We start from the raw sequence: 12,725 nt of genomic DNA on the forward strand, positions 1-12,725 counted from the left end.
AATGGAATGGTAGTATGGCACTCGGCCGAGTAGGGTCTTGGGTGTCAGTCACGGCCCTCCGGTTTGGGGTCGTGATAGGTGAGGAGGTGGAGTGGAGGGTGGGCAGGGGTAGGGTGGGGTTGAGTGAAGGGGTAGGGTTAGAGTGGAGGGTGGGTGGTGGGGTAAGGTTGAGGGTAAGGGGTGGGTTGGAGTGGAGAGTGGGTGGTGGGGGTGGGGTTGAGGTGGAGGGATGGGGGGTTGGTGATGGTTGTAAAAAAAAATTCATACAAAAATACCTCTTAATGATATTAAGACTTGGTTTAAGATCTTAATGATTAAGACCTATTCAGACCCAATAAGTGCAAATACACTTAATAACCTAAGATCTGAACCATTCAGATTCAGACATCGATTAAGTGCAAACAAATGAGGCCTTAAACTTGCTAACTACTCCTCGATTTTCAAGGTAAAAAAATTAAATCCATTTTACTACTGAAATGTTGATCCATTCGTTGAATAAGTTATGATGAAAGTGCGAGTAAACTCACGTGCACTTCAATCATTTTTTTTAATTATGATTTGAAGTGGATGTTAAATAGGGCAGGAAATAGAGTTGTTGAAAATTGAGACCACATTATTAGGGAAAGCCTGTCAATTGGGCCGGGTCGGCCCGGTACCGGCCCACCTAACCCGGCCCATAATTGGCCCGGCCAACCCGGTAAGAGGGTGTTGGGCTGGGCTAGTGGAAAATATTAGGGGGCTGGGCCGGACATGCCATTTAGCTTGGTAGCCCGACCCACCATCAGCCCGGGTTCTGGCCCACCGGGGGCCTGGCCCGGCCCACTTCGAACTAATTTTTTTTTTTAAAAATAATCATAAATAGGCATTTTTACATATATATGACAGGTTTCGTAACTTCTTTCTTCTTTTTTCTCCTATTTGCTGTAAAAAAAAAATAAGCTGGTAACACCAAAAATTATGGCGGCAGAGAAAATATCTCTTCGTGAACATGATTCGAGCAAATTAATATAATAACACTATTGAACATCATGGATATTATTATAAAAATAATCAATTAGCATAATTAAAAGGAAGATAGTTATGTCAAAATGTTGTGTCATCAGTCATCCCTACTGATAGTTGAGTTTACAGACTCGTTAAAATGAAATAAAAGGATCAGTTCACAGAGAAATTGGAAGATAGGTTGTGATGAAGTACGAAAATGTAGAACAACCAATGTCTAAGATCTTATTAGTTTCAAATATTTTATATATAATAATAATTAAATATTTTTTTAGCGTATTTGAAATGTCTCCGCCGATGATGGAGAGGTGACAATCTATACATGACATTAGGACTTAGGATCAGATGAGATAATTAAATTAAGAACTTTGGTTGAGTATCAAAACTCAAATGCATTGTTCCCATTTAGTTACTGTGCGATTTCATTTCAACCTTTTTTTTTGGGGGTTAAAAGATTAGCTTATTTATAACAAAAAAAAAATTCCTAATTTATGTATATCTTGTATATGTTAATGGTATATTTGTGTATATCTTGAATATGTTGTTGGAATGAAGACTCCTAACAGCTATTTAAGTGCTAAAAATTATAAAAATTTGAGAATGTGAAACAAGACTACATAAGTAATTTAAAATAAAACTTCAAACTTAAATTGATAATATTGCAAATTCAAAACATACAAACTTGAACGGTTAACTTATTACAAGTGAAAAGTTCAAAACGCTAGCATCGATGGAAAAATTTAAAGAAGAGATAAACTTCAAAGTTCAATTTTGTGCCTTTTGTCCAAGTGCCTACGTAACGGACCGGTACCCCCAAAAATCGGTCCGGACTTATGGAGATATATTTGACCACAATCTTGACATTTAACATGTTCCTGGTCTAGTTGCTCAAAATGCAACCACACGGGACTTGAAATTGATCTTCGGACTGGAGGAGGAGGTGGAGGATTATCATTATCCATTAAATTTAAATTTTGAAATTTGAACTTGGAAGATGGAAGAGAGAGAGAGAGAGAGAGAGAGAGAGAGAGAGAGATTTACATGAGTAGGAAATTTAGGGAAAGAGGAGAGTAGGAAATTGTGAGATAATATGGAGAAGAATGAATGGTATTTATAGATTGAAAATAGGGCCAAAGTATAATTTAAGAAACTTGATGGTTAAAATAAAGTTGACAATAACTAGATTTTAAAGTATCAAACTTAATAAATTTTAGTATTAGATTTTTTTTTTAAATAATTAAAATCCGGCCCGGCCCACTTAGCCCACTATGTACCCCTATCCGGGTAGGGGGTTGGGCCGGACACCCCTTTTCCTCCTCCAACCCGGCCCCCAACCCGATCTACTAACTATGGCCCGGCCCGGCCTCATGTGACCTGCATTTATATGGCCAGGCCCACTTGAGAGGCTTATATTAGGGTTTAGAGCCTCTATTTTGAAGATAGAAAAGATTGAATTCATTTTTACGATTGAATGTTGATTCAAACATTGAATAAGTTATGATGAGTATGTACGGATCAACTCATGTGTACATCAATCTGTTTCTTTTATTAGGAGGTTTTGAAGTGGAGGTTAAATAGCTAGCGTAGGAGACAGAGTTAGTTGAAAGGGATCCCTAGTTGAAAATTAAGGCTACATTTCCAAGGTAAAAGATTGAATTCATTTCACAAAGATGAAGTTGACTCAGTCTTGTTTGTTTGTATTAGAAATTGAATAATTATTTCTTCTTCTTCTTCTTCTTCCTTTTTTTTTTTTTTTTTTTTTTTTTTTTTTTTTATAAATTACAAGTCAACACTTTAATTTAAATTCTTAAGAGAAATAAGTTTTTAATCCTTAAAGGCTAAATTTGGACCACTTGTTGATTTGGTACTTGCACAAGAATCATACTAAACTTCTTTACATCGTCTAAATCCCTAAAACGTTTTTTTTAGACCACTTCTTGATTTGGTACTTGCGTAAGAATCATCCTACTTATCTTCTTTATATCGTCTCAATTTTAAGATATGGGACAGCATTTTAAAAAGGAAATTTGATAAATGCGCATAATTTGAAAGTTGAAAACTACATAGCTTTAGGAAAGTTCAATAGTTTGGAAATAGGGACCTTTGTGCCCGCCAAATAAAAATTGGAGGAAGAATTCTTAAAGTGGCAAAAACCAAAAATATTACACCATTAATCAATTTAAGGAGTCAAAATATTTTTTTATTATGATTCTTTTAAACGTATAGAAAATATTTTTAACTATAAAATTACGGTTTATATTCTTTTTGTATTTACGTATAGCTAAATATGTGAACCTTTTTTGAAAAAGTTAAGATATTGATGTCCAAATTCATAACAAATACATGTTTGCAATCTTATACTCCGACTTCATGATCTCTTGGTACGAGGATGCACATGCACTACTTGGATTAAGCAAATATATACTCTACATGATAATGGGAGGACTATTGAAACAAAAATACATTATCGATGTACATAAGTTAAACTCTATTAATTAACTATAAAGTGATAATTAATTAATCAATATGCAAGCATGCATAGTTCGTTTATTAATTTGATGTAAACAACATATACGAACACTTTAGTTGTCTGCATTTGCCAGAAAACCTATATGTGTCTTCCAAAAATGAATTTGACCTCCCTTATATCGCCCCCACTAGTCATATTTACGCCTTGTTTTTGAAAAATAATAGCTCTAGCTTACTATTTTCGTGTGAATTTTAAAATTTCGGGATAGTGGTTATTTTACAATTATAGAAGCTGAAAATTGGCTATTTGTGAATTTTTCTTGTTTCACAAAACGCTTAAGAGATATATAACTTTTACACTACTTGTGTTGATTTAATGTCTATATAGGGCCACAAAATGGTGGTGGTTGAAGCAGATGGAAACTATATTCAATCATTTTCTGTGGAAAATATGGATATTTATTCAGGTGAGTGCTATTCAATTCTCTTCAACACTGATCAAAACCTTTCAAACAACTACTGGATTTCAATACGTGTAAGAGGAAGAGAACCTAAAACACCTCAAGGCCTCACCATATTGAACTACATTCCAAATTCTGCTTCAAAGATTTCAAATTCAGCACCACCTTTGTCACCTCTTTGGAATGATTATAACTACAGCAAAACCTTCTCCAACAAAATTCTTGGCTTGATGGGGTCTCCCAAGCCTCCAACTCGACAAAATCGTCGTATTTTGCTTCTCAACACGCAAAACAGGCACTTTCTTTGACGATATCTGACTGAACATGAAGTTTAAGAAATATTTGATGGAAATGTTTTGACACTTATGTGATTATATTTATATACATAAAGTATCAAAATATTATCTCTATAGAATCCGGTGGGACCTACATGCTTAAACTGTGAAGCTTGATCTTATTAAGTTTAGCTTATATATATATAAAGATATTTACAGGTAATTCTTCATACAAAAAATAAAAAGGTTAAATTGCACTAATAATGTAAAAGATTCTTCACACTATCAGTATACATATAAGTAAATCCGAACGATAACTATAGTAATCGTCTATATATCTAGGATTAGTAACATAGAAAATAATGTGGGTTACCTACTGCTATAACAAGTTAAAATCTATTGATATACAATGTAAAAACTTCTTATACATTCAATATACATATCTAAGTTAAATCTATATTGCTTATTTGAGTCTTAGTATATATGCATATGATATCTATGTACACATAATTGATCAGATTAATTTTTAGGTATTTACAAATACATTTTTATAATAAACATTAATTGATAATCTGATAAAAATGGTGATTGATCTGCTATCATAAGTTAAACGATACTGATAGCGTAAAAAATCTTTACACTGTCAATCTATATAACTTGAATCATGTTTGCAAATTGCAATATATCCCTTGGGATTGGTTTTCTTTTTCTTAGACAAAATACGTGAAGATATTCTTATTGATTAGTGATGATAAGACTTCGGATCCAGGACATTGATTTGTTCTGTTACCGTGTCGAATTATGTGATTATGTCATCTTAAATGTAAGATTTCTTATTTATGTATGTCTGTAACAGGATTGAAGGCTACACCAGATGGCAATCAACAACATTTCCTTAGTCTTTCCTACTACACCCTATTTAGGATCTATCAAATATGGCATAAACAATTCATTTAACACTAAATCTCCACCAAATACCTTCTCAAAAAACTATAACATCATGAAACCACCACCAAACCCTAATTCCACATATGGAAATGGTGTTTACATGTTTGTATAAAGTAAAAATCGAATATATGTTAGGCCGGTGAGACCGGTGACCGAGGGAAGAAAGAGATCAACACGGGTATGGAGATTTACTTTTTAGATCGGAGGAGTGCTTGAACCGAGGAAAGGGAAGAACATTGTTTGGTCCGATTTTCCCATAGCCGAGTTGATTATGGCCGTTAGTCCGTTTGATCGTGGTCGTTGGACCGGGAGATCCGTTACGCGATTGCCACACATCGATAACGTCCTGTCATGTTCAACTGCCAATCGTACGGGTGTCAGACCGTACGGCCAACCTAACCCAACCTAATCCATTTCAGAGTTTTTTCTTTATTTTTTAGTTTCTCATGTTGTATGAAGCCCATGGGGCAGTACTATAAATAGGGCTAATTGCCCTACTTTTGAGGGGTTGGCTTCCTCATATCAAGAACATTTTTGTACTAGAAAATACATACAAATCTCTCTCAATATCGTATTTTGGTCCGAATTCGTTGTGTTAATCTCTTAAATTTATTCAATCAAGTAATACTCATATATTAGTAGACACATAAATCTATAGCGAATCTCTGATCATTATTGCTCTCTTCATATCATATCCATACATATCTTTTTCCATCAAATAGATTGAGGCTTAACCACATATCCTATACCTACTCACAAATTTAATTGATTATCCAAATCTGGGGTAAATAGTTTGGCGCCCACCGTGGGGCTAGGATAATAGTGGTCTTTGATCTTGATCCCTAACTTACTCATAAAAACCAAAAATATCTTCTGTTCGTCTCTGAAAAAACGGACCAAATGGCTAACAGTGGGCAATCTGGTCACGTCAACAACAACGAGATCGTGGCCGAAAATGAAGGTAGCGGGCCACAAGGATTACCAAACCATGCTGACCCTAACCCTGTTAATTCGAGGGAGGGCCTCAACTATCAAAACACCGTGGACCAGGAGAATGCCGCCCAGCCTGCCACTGACCCTTTAAATACACACAATTCAATTACTTTGTCCAGTACGCAGGGCCGGAAAGAACCGGATACCCCGAATGATAATATTGACTTATGTTTAATTTTTGAAATGTTTCAAGAACAGAGAGCGGCGATTGCCGAACAGGGAATCGCAATAGCCCGGTTGCAAAACGGAAGGGATAAAATGACCTCGGAGGAGGCGAAGGGTGTCGCTGAACCCAAAAGAGATGAGGCACGGATGGTTGAGAGTAATGGATCCGGAGCTGGTTCCTCTACCGAGATTCTGAAAATGCTCGAAACTTTGGTAAAACGGGTAGACTCGACCGAAAAGAGGGTGGAAACATACAACTCTCGGGTGGACCAAATCCCGGGTGCTATACCTTTGCTGAAAGGGCCGGATTTGAAGAGGTACGTCCAAAGGCCTTTTCCCCCGAGTGCAGCTCTGAAATTAATCCCGAAGAGGTTCAAAATGCCGGATATCCAGAAATATGACGGCACAACGGACCCATACGAACATGTGACCTCATACACCTGCGCTATAAAATGTAATGATATGGAGGAAGACGCTATTGAATTAGTATTGCTGAAAAGGAGCATTAACGTGGTACGACCATCTGCCCGAGCATTCGATCACTTCTTTCGAAATGCTCGCCGATGCATTCATAAAAGCTCACGCCGGTGCCAAGAAGGTGCAGGCCCGTAAGGCAGATATTTTCCGTATAGCCCAAAGAGACGATGAGTTGCTGCGTGAATTTGTCAAACAGTTCCAAAGGGAATGAATGGAGCTCCCTCCGGTTCCCGAGGAATGGCCGCACAAGCTTTCACAAAGGGGCTCAACCCTCGGAGCTCGACGACTTCATTCAAATTAAAGGAAAACTTGCTAGAATACGAGGCTGTGACATGGGCAGATGTCCATAATCGATACGAGTCAAAGATTCGGGTGGAGGATGACCAACTCGAGCTTCCCCCGGGGCCAATAAATATGAACAAAAGGTTTGAGAGACCAAGGAAAAATTACGAACCGGAGGCCAGATCGTCGAGGGAAAGGTATCGGCCATATTCTCATTCGGAGAAGCCAAGCTTCAGGTCGGAGAAATCCAGGGTTGGCCCAAGCCATTTCTCCGGCCGGGGGGATAAACGGGTCGACCGCCCGTCGAACAGTCGAGGTCTCTCAATTAGGAGCGATGCCGGAAGCCCTGCCGACAACAAAGACTTGCCAAAAATATTGGAGTACAACTTCAACGTCAACACCTCGGACCTCGTCTCGGCTATTGGCCGTATCCCGGATGTAAGATGGCCGAGACCTCTGAGATCGGATCCGGGCCAACGGGACCCGAGCATGATGTGTAAATATCATGGAACCCATGGACACAGAACTGAGGATTTTCGCCAGCTAAGGGAGGAGGTACCCCGGTTACTAAAGAATGGCCATCTCCGAGAATTGCTGAGTGAACGTGTTACACCCCAGAAAATTTCGTGTTACTAAGGCTACAGACGGCTAAATGTGAGCTCGAGGAGGAGAAAATATTACAAGTATAAAGAATGAAATTCCACTGTAGTAGCATGAGGATAACATGAGTATGATATTTGGAATTCGTACAATATGATTGGAATGATACGTTAAAAGATATATAGCCCTCGTTACCGTAAGCTGAGGTGGGGCCCACATGGTGGGATTTTTATAAAGGACATATGATAAGTTATATGGACAATATATGTGAAGTTAAACACAACTCAAGAAGGACCCTTGAGCCGAATCCAAGCGTAAGCCCTCCGAAAAGATGTTTTTAAATTACGTTTTCGGGTGATCTGAATTGGGGAGACCATAACCCCATCATTATTTGGGAATTTGGGAAAACTCCTAAAATGAAAGTTTTATATAATTGAATTATATTTCCAACCATAGGTCGTGGGAATTTATTTGATATCGGAATCAAGAGATATGACTGTTTTACTGAACAAAGGCGCTGGCCGCAAGTAGAGAGCCTGACACGTGGTGGACACGTGGCAGGACCACTCCACCGCCCTTTGTCACTATAAATAGGCTCAAAACCGGTCATAAAAAGCATGGCAATGTTCAGAAAGCTTATGGAAGGTTAGAGAGAGAGGTAGGAGAGGTTAGAGAGAGAAAGCGGGAGTTTGATCAAGTTCGAGGCCCCAAATCCCGAGGCCCGTGAAGAGTGAAGTAAAGAACAAGTTATTGTCATCGTTTTGAACCAAAAATTTTCTTTGGATGGTGTTGATTTAGTGGTTATGGACTACATAAGGTATTTTTAAGTTGTCTGTGATGTTATTTACATGTTTATTGATAGATTTGGGGGATTAGAATGTTGGAAATGTTGATGTAATTGTCGTATATGTTGTATTAAGTAGTTGGGGATTAGGTGTTGATTTTGTTATAACCCGTGTTTTCACACGTTTGGAAAAAATTCGACAAATAATGGATTCTTGAGATATGAGGTCAAATTTGATATTTTGTTGAACATAGGAGTTATGCATGAAAGAATAGAATCATGAAAGTGTGGGACGAGGCTAAGGGCAATTTTGGAATTTTGGAAATTAGTTTCGGGAATTACAAAACATGGACTATAAGTCATTGGGCCAAAAATAATGGAATGGAATTTAAGGCCCAATGCATTGGAGTGGCCGGCCATGGTGTGGCCCAAGCCCAAAATTTGTATTAAATTTCCATGTGAATTAATTAACATAAGACCTTGATCCAAGCCCATTTTATTAGTTGGTCATGTGCTTGGTCATGTGACCAAGTCTTCTTAATATATGATTAGAAGGTTCAAGACTTTAGAAGCTAGATCAAAAAAATCAAGAACAAGAGAAAGAGCAAGGAGGCTCTCGGGTTTGGCCAAGAAAATTAGGTACCAAAAATATTGCTCCAAAAATTTATTTCTTGTTGATTCCCTACTAAGTCAAGGTTCCTTTGTAACTTGGTGTAGTTGGATTGGAGTGGGGAGCATTAGAATCACCAAAGTAATCATACCTCCAAGTGAAGAAGACTTGAAGAAAAGGTAAGAATTTCTACCTTTTTATTGTGTTGTTGAGTTTTGTTTGTGTTGTAGTATGTAGAAATGTGTTGATTGTATGAAGAAATGGAAGTTTGCAAAGTGGGTGTGTGTTGTAGGTGTGTAGCCGTGAGTGTGTCTATGTTGTATAGCCAAAATGTATTGAATTCATGTTATATTCTAGTTGTGATTGTGATGAAATGAATATTGGGATTGAAAGTTGAATGATTTAGTTGAAGTTGTTAAAAGAGGCTTATGGCCGTGTGGTATATTGGATTTGGAATGGAATGGATCAAGTTTGTTTAATGTGTTAGTTGTGTTATTGTGATGCTTGATATGTAAATGAAGTTAGAATGATATAAGTTTGTATTGAATTGGAATGTAGAAACTTATGTCGTTTTAGTATGATTTTTCCGACATTAAGGAAATGAAGTTGTTTGGTTGAGAATTATGATGATCATTGATGAATTTGGAAGTTGGAAACATGTTATGAAGTTGTATGCCAAAGATTTGATGTTTTGCATAGGTTATGATTTTGGCGGAAGGTTGTATATCATGTATATCGAGTGTATATCTTAAGGCAAACGATATGAAATGTTTCTAGAACTATATGGTGATGATCTTGATTGTTGATGAATGTGGAATTATTGATATTAGTTGAAAGTTTGGGTTGAAATGAAGGTTATGTCAACTTGTGAGAAAAATGTCTAGTTGAAGGATATTTGTGTTCTTAATGTTCTTTGTTGATGTTAATGTTGTCGTTTGGGTTGTTGTTGATGATTTCTAGCCGAGTTGAATTCTCGGGGTGCCATATATATAGGGGAAGTGCTGCCGAAATTTCGGTAGCCAAATATGCATTAAATGGAAACTTTGGTATTCATAGCTTACAATTGGTAAACTTGACCAATTGCAGTTTTTCGACGAAACGGGAAGTGAGTTTGGAAAGGCTTAAGGAGCGTGAAAGGTATGTAAAGCAACCCCAATTCTTCCCTTGGCATGCCCTTAGTGTGTTAGGGTCGGATCCGGGCCTCGAAGGACCTCTTGGCCCTCGGAATCCGCAAGAGAAAATTTCAGTTTTTCCTTCAGTAGAATTGAACCATTTTTATACGCTATTTCTTGGAATTATGCAATTTTGTTCCAAATTACTTGGAAAGTCATAGAATGTTTGTAGAACCTTTTTAGGTGATACCATAAGCTTAGAGGGCATAATTTGAGCCCGCCGCCTTATTTGTCCCGAGGCGGGCCCACTATTTCCGGTTTTGCCCTTAATGTACTAAAGCTTCCTTTTTAAGCGATTTTTGAAAGAAATGTTTTGATTACCCTACTAATCGCTTAACAAATATTGTTTTAAATATTCTATTAAATATTATAAATTATTTTGACACTCGGAATGACTTCAGGAAGGTTATATTTCTGTAATTTATTATGATATCCGAAATGCATCTATTATGATCCCGTCCGACTTCATTGGATTTGTTTATCTTTGATATGCCTCATCGAGTCTTTGAAACCATTTATGATATTTTTAAATTGCATTAGTCTCTCACTACTCCATTCGTGGATGTCCCAATGTTTCCCACACTGAGCCCGGGCCAGGATATGTTGTCAAGCGTAATTCTCTGCATTGTTCGCCGCGCCCCGATGTGAGGGGGCAGGTATACGCGTACATGGGTCTGTGGAGTATGATGTGCCATGTCCGCCTATTCTGATCTGATCTGTTATGGCCATTCTGATATGACATTTTATGATACGGGGCCACGCCCCTTTTTCTGATTCCTCTGTATTGTGGCACCAGTGTCGGGAGGGTGACCACGTTCTGTCTGCCGAGTCCCGTGGCAGGGGCCGGATATGATATGACATATGTTTCTGTACACATTCTGTCTGTTTTGGAAATATGCATTTGACACTCCGGATTTTGTACTCATTTTCTGTAACCATTATGATTTGATTTCTATGATTCCGCTTTACATATTCAGTACATATTTCGTACTGACCCCCTTTCTTCGGGGGCTGCGTTTTTATGCCGCGCAGGTACAGACGACAGGTTCGCTGATCCACACGTTTAGGGTCCCGTTTCTGCTATTTTGGGGGCGCTCTCTTCTTCAGAGCCCATCTTTTGGTACAGTCTGTCACTGATATCTGGATATGTACTTTGTTCAGGGTATGACGGGGCCCTGTCCCGTCTTATGATTATGATATGTTCTGTAGAGGTCTGTGGATACATTTGTGTGGGTTCTGTACATATGTTTGGGATACTTTGCTTTATGATGGCCTTATCGGCCTATGTGTGCCAAGTCTGCTTATCTGCTAAATTCTGTGGCGTCCACTAATATTTTTATTATATTATTATTCTGTTAATATGTTAGTTTGGGTATCGGGTACGTATAGGTGCCCAGCTCGGGCACTGGTCGCGGCCCACGGGGTTGGGTCGTGACAGATTTGGAGGGATTATTTGGTGGATTTAGTTAGATTATTGTGGATAAATGTTGGGTATTTTTGTTAATGTTGATACTAATGGTTTGTTAGATGAATGGAGGCATTGGATTGTTCAGAATAGAAAGGAAATGTTGTCGAAATTCCATTAGAAATAAAGATAAGTTTAAGGGTTTGATTTTAAGGATATATATATTGGACGGATTGTTGCAGTGAATTAAGTATATTGTTGTGTTTTTGAGATTTATTTGTTGTTGGGCTGCGGTGGTGATATACTGAATTGGGAGATACTAATGATATATAGGAAATGCTGCCCGTTTCATTTTAGAATTAAGTTAATTATTAATATATATGATATACGAAAGCCTTCTTAAGTCACGTGCATATTCATACGATTATAGGTTGGCATACTAATTGTGAAAAGTTCGTGATTAAGTTGAGTTCCTTGGATGACGTAAGGTATGGAAAGCTAACCCTTCCTTCTTTTTGGCATGATCTTTATGAAACAAACAGACGACGTATAGATGACTCCAAAGAAGCTCATATTCTTAGAGCCACTAGGATGACTAATGTTCTTGATTTCCAGAAGCTATTTCATGGTGTCTCGATACGTGTCTATGATTCCAGAAGTTATATTTTGAAATAATCCATTGTGACATTCGAAGGGTACTTGATATGATTATTGTCTTGATTTTCAAATGATAGTTCATCTTGATTATTCTATCGAGTCTCAGATATGACTTAGTTTTCATATGGTTTTCCACTACTCTGCTCGTGCATGCCTCAATATATCTTTCACCGAGTCCCGGGCCGGGTATGTTTTCGTGCACAGTTTCACTGCATTGTTCACCGAGTCCCTCACAAGAGGGCCGGGTACGGTATATCTATATATGATGATATGATGATGTGATGATATAATGATATGATGATGTGATTATGGCGCCAAGGATGACTTTATTCACCGAGTCCCATAATGGGCCGGGTATGATATATGATATTGATATGCATGATTTACATTTCATAAGGCAAATGTATTGGTATTTTGAATATCAT

At 37.8% G+C, this 12,725-nt stretch overlaps 1 pseudogene; it reads left to right on the top strand.

Moving 5' to 3' along the window:
• LOC132626388 (L-ascorbate oxidase-like) overlaps positions 1–12,725 on the top strand; it is a 76,646-nt pseudogene that overhangs the window by 31,750 nt on the left and 32,171 nt on the right.

Source organism: Lycium barbarum, chromosome 2 (assembly GCF_019175385.1).
Source record: "Lycium barbarum isolate Lr01 chromosome 2, ASM1917538v2, whole genome shotgun sequence".
NCBI classification, from domain to species: Eukaryota; Viridiplantae; Streptophyta; class Magnoliopsida; order Solanales; family Solanaceae; genus Lycium; species Lycium barbarum.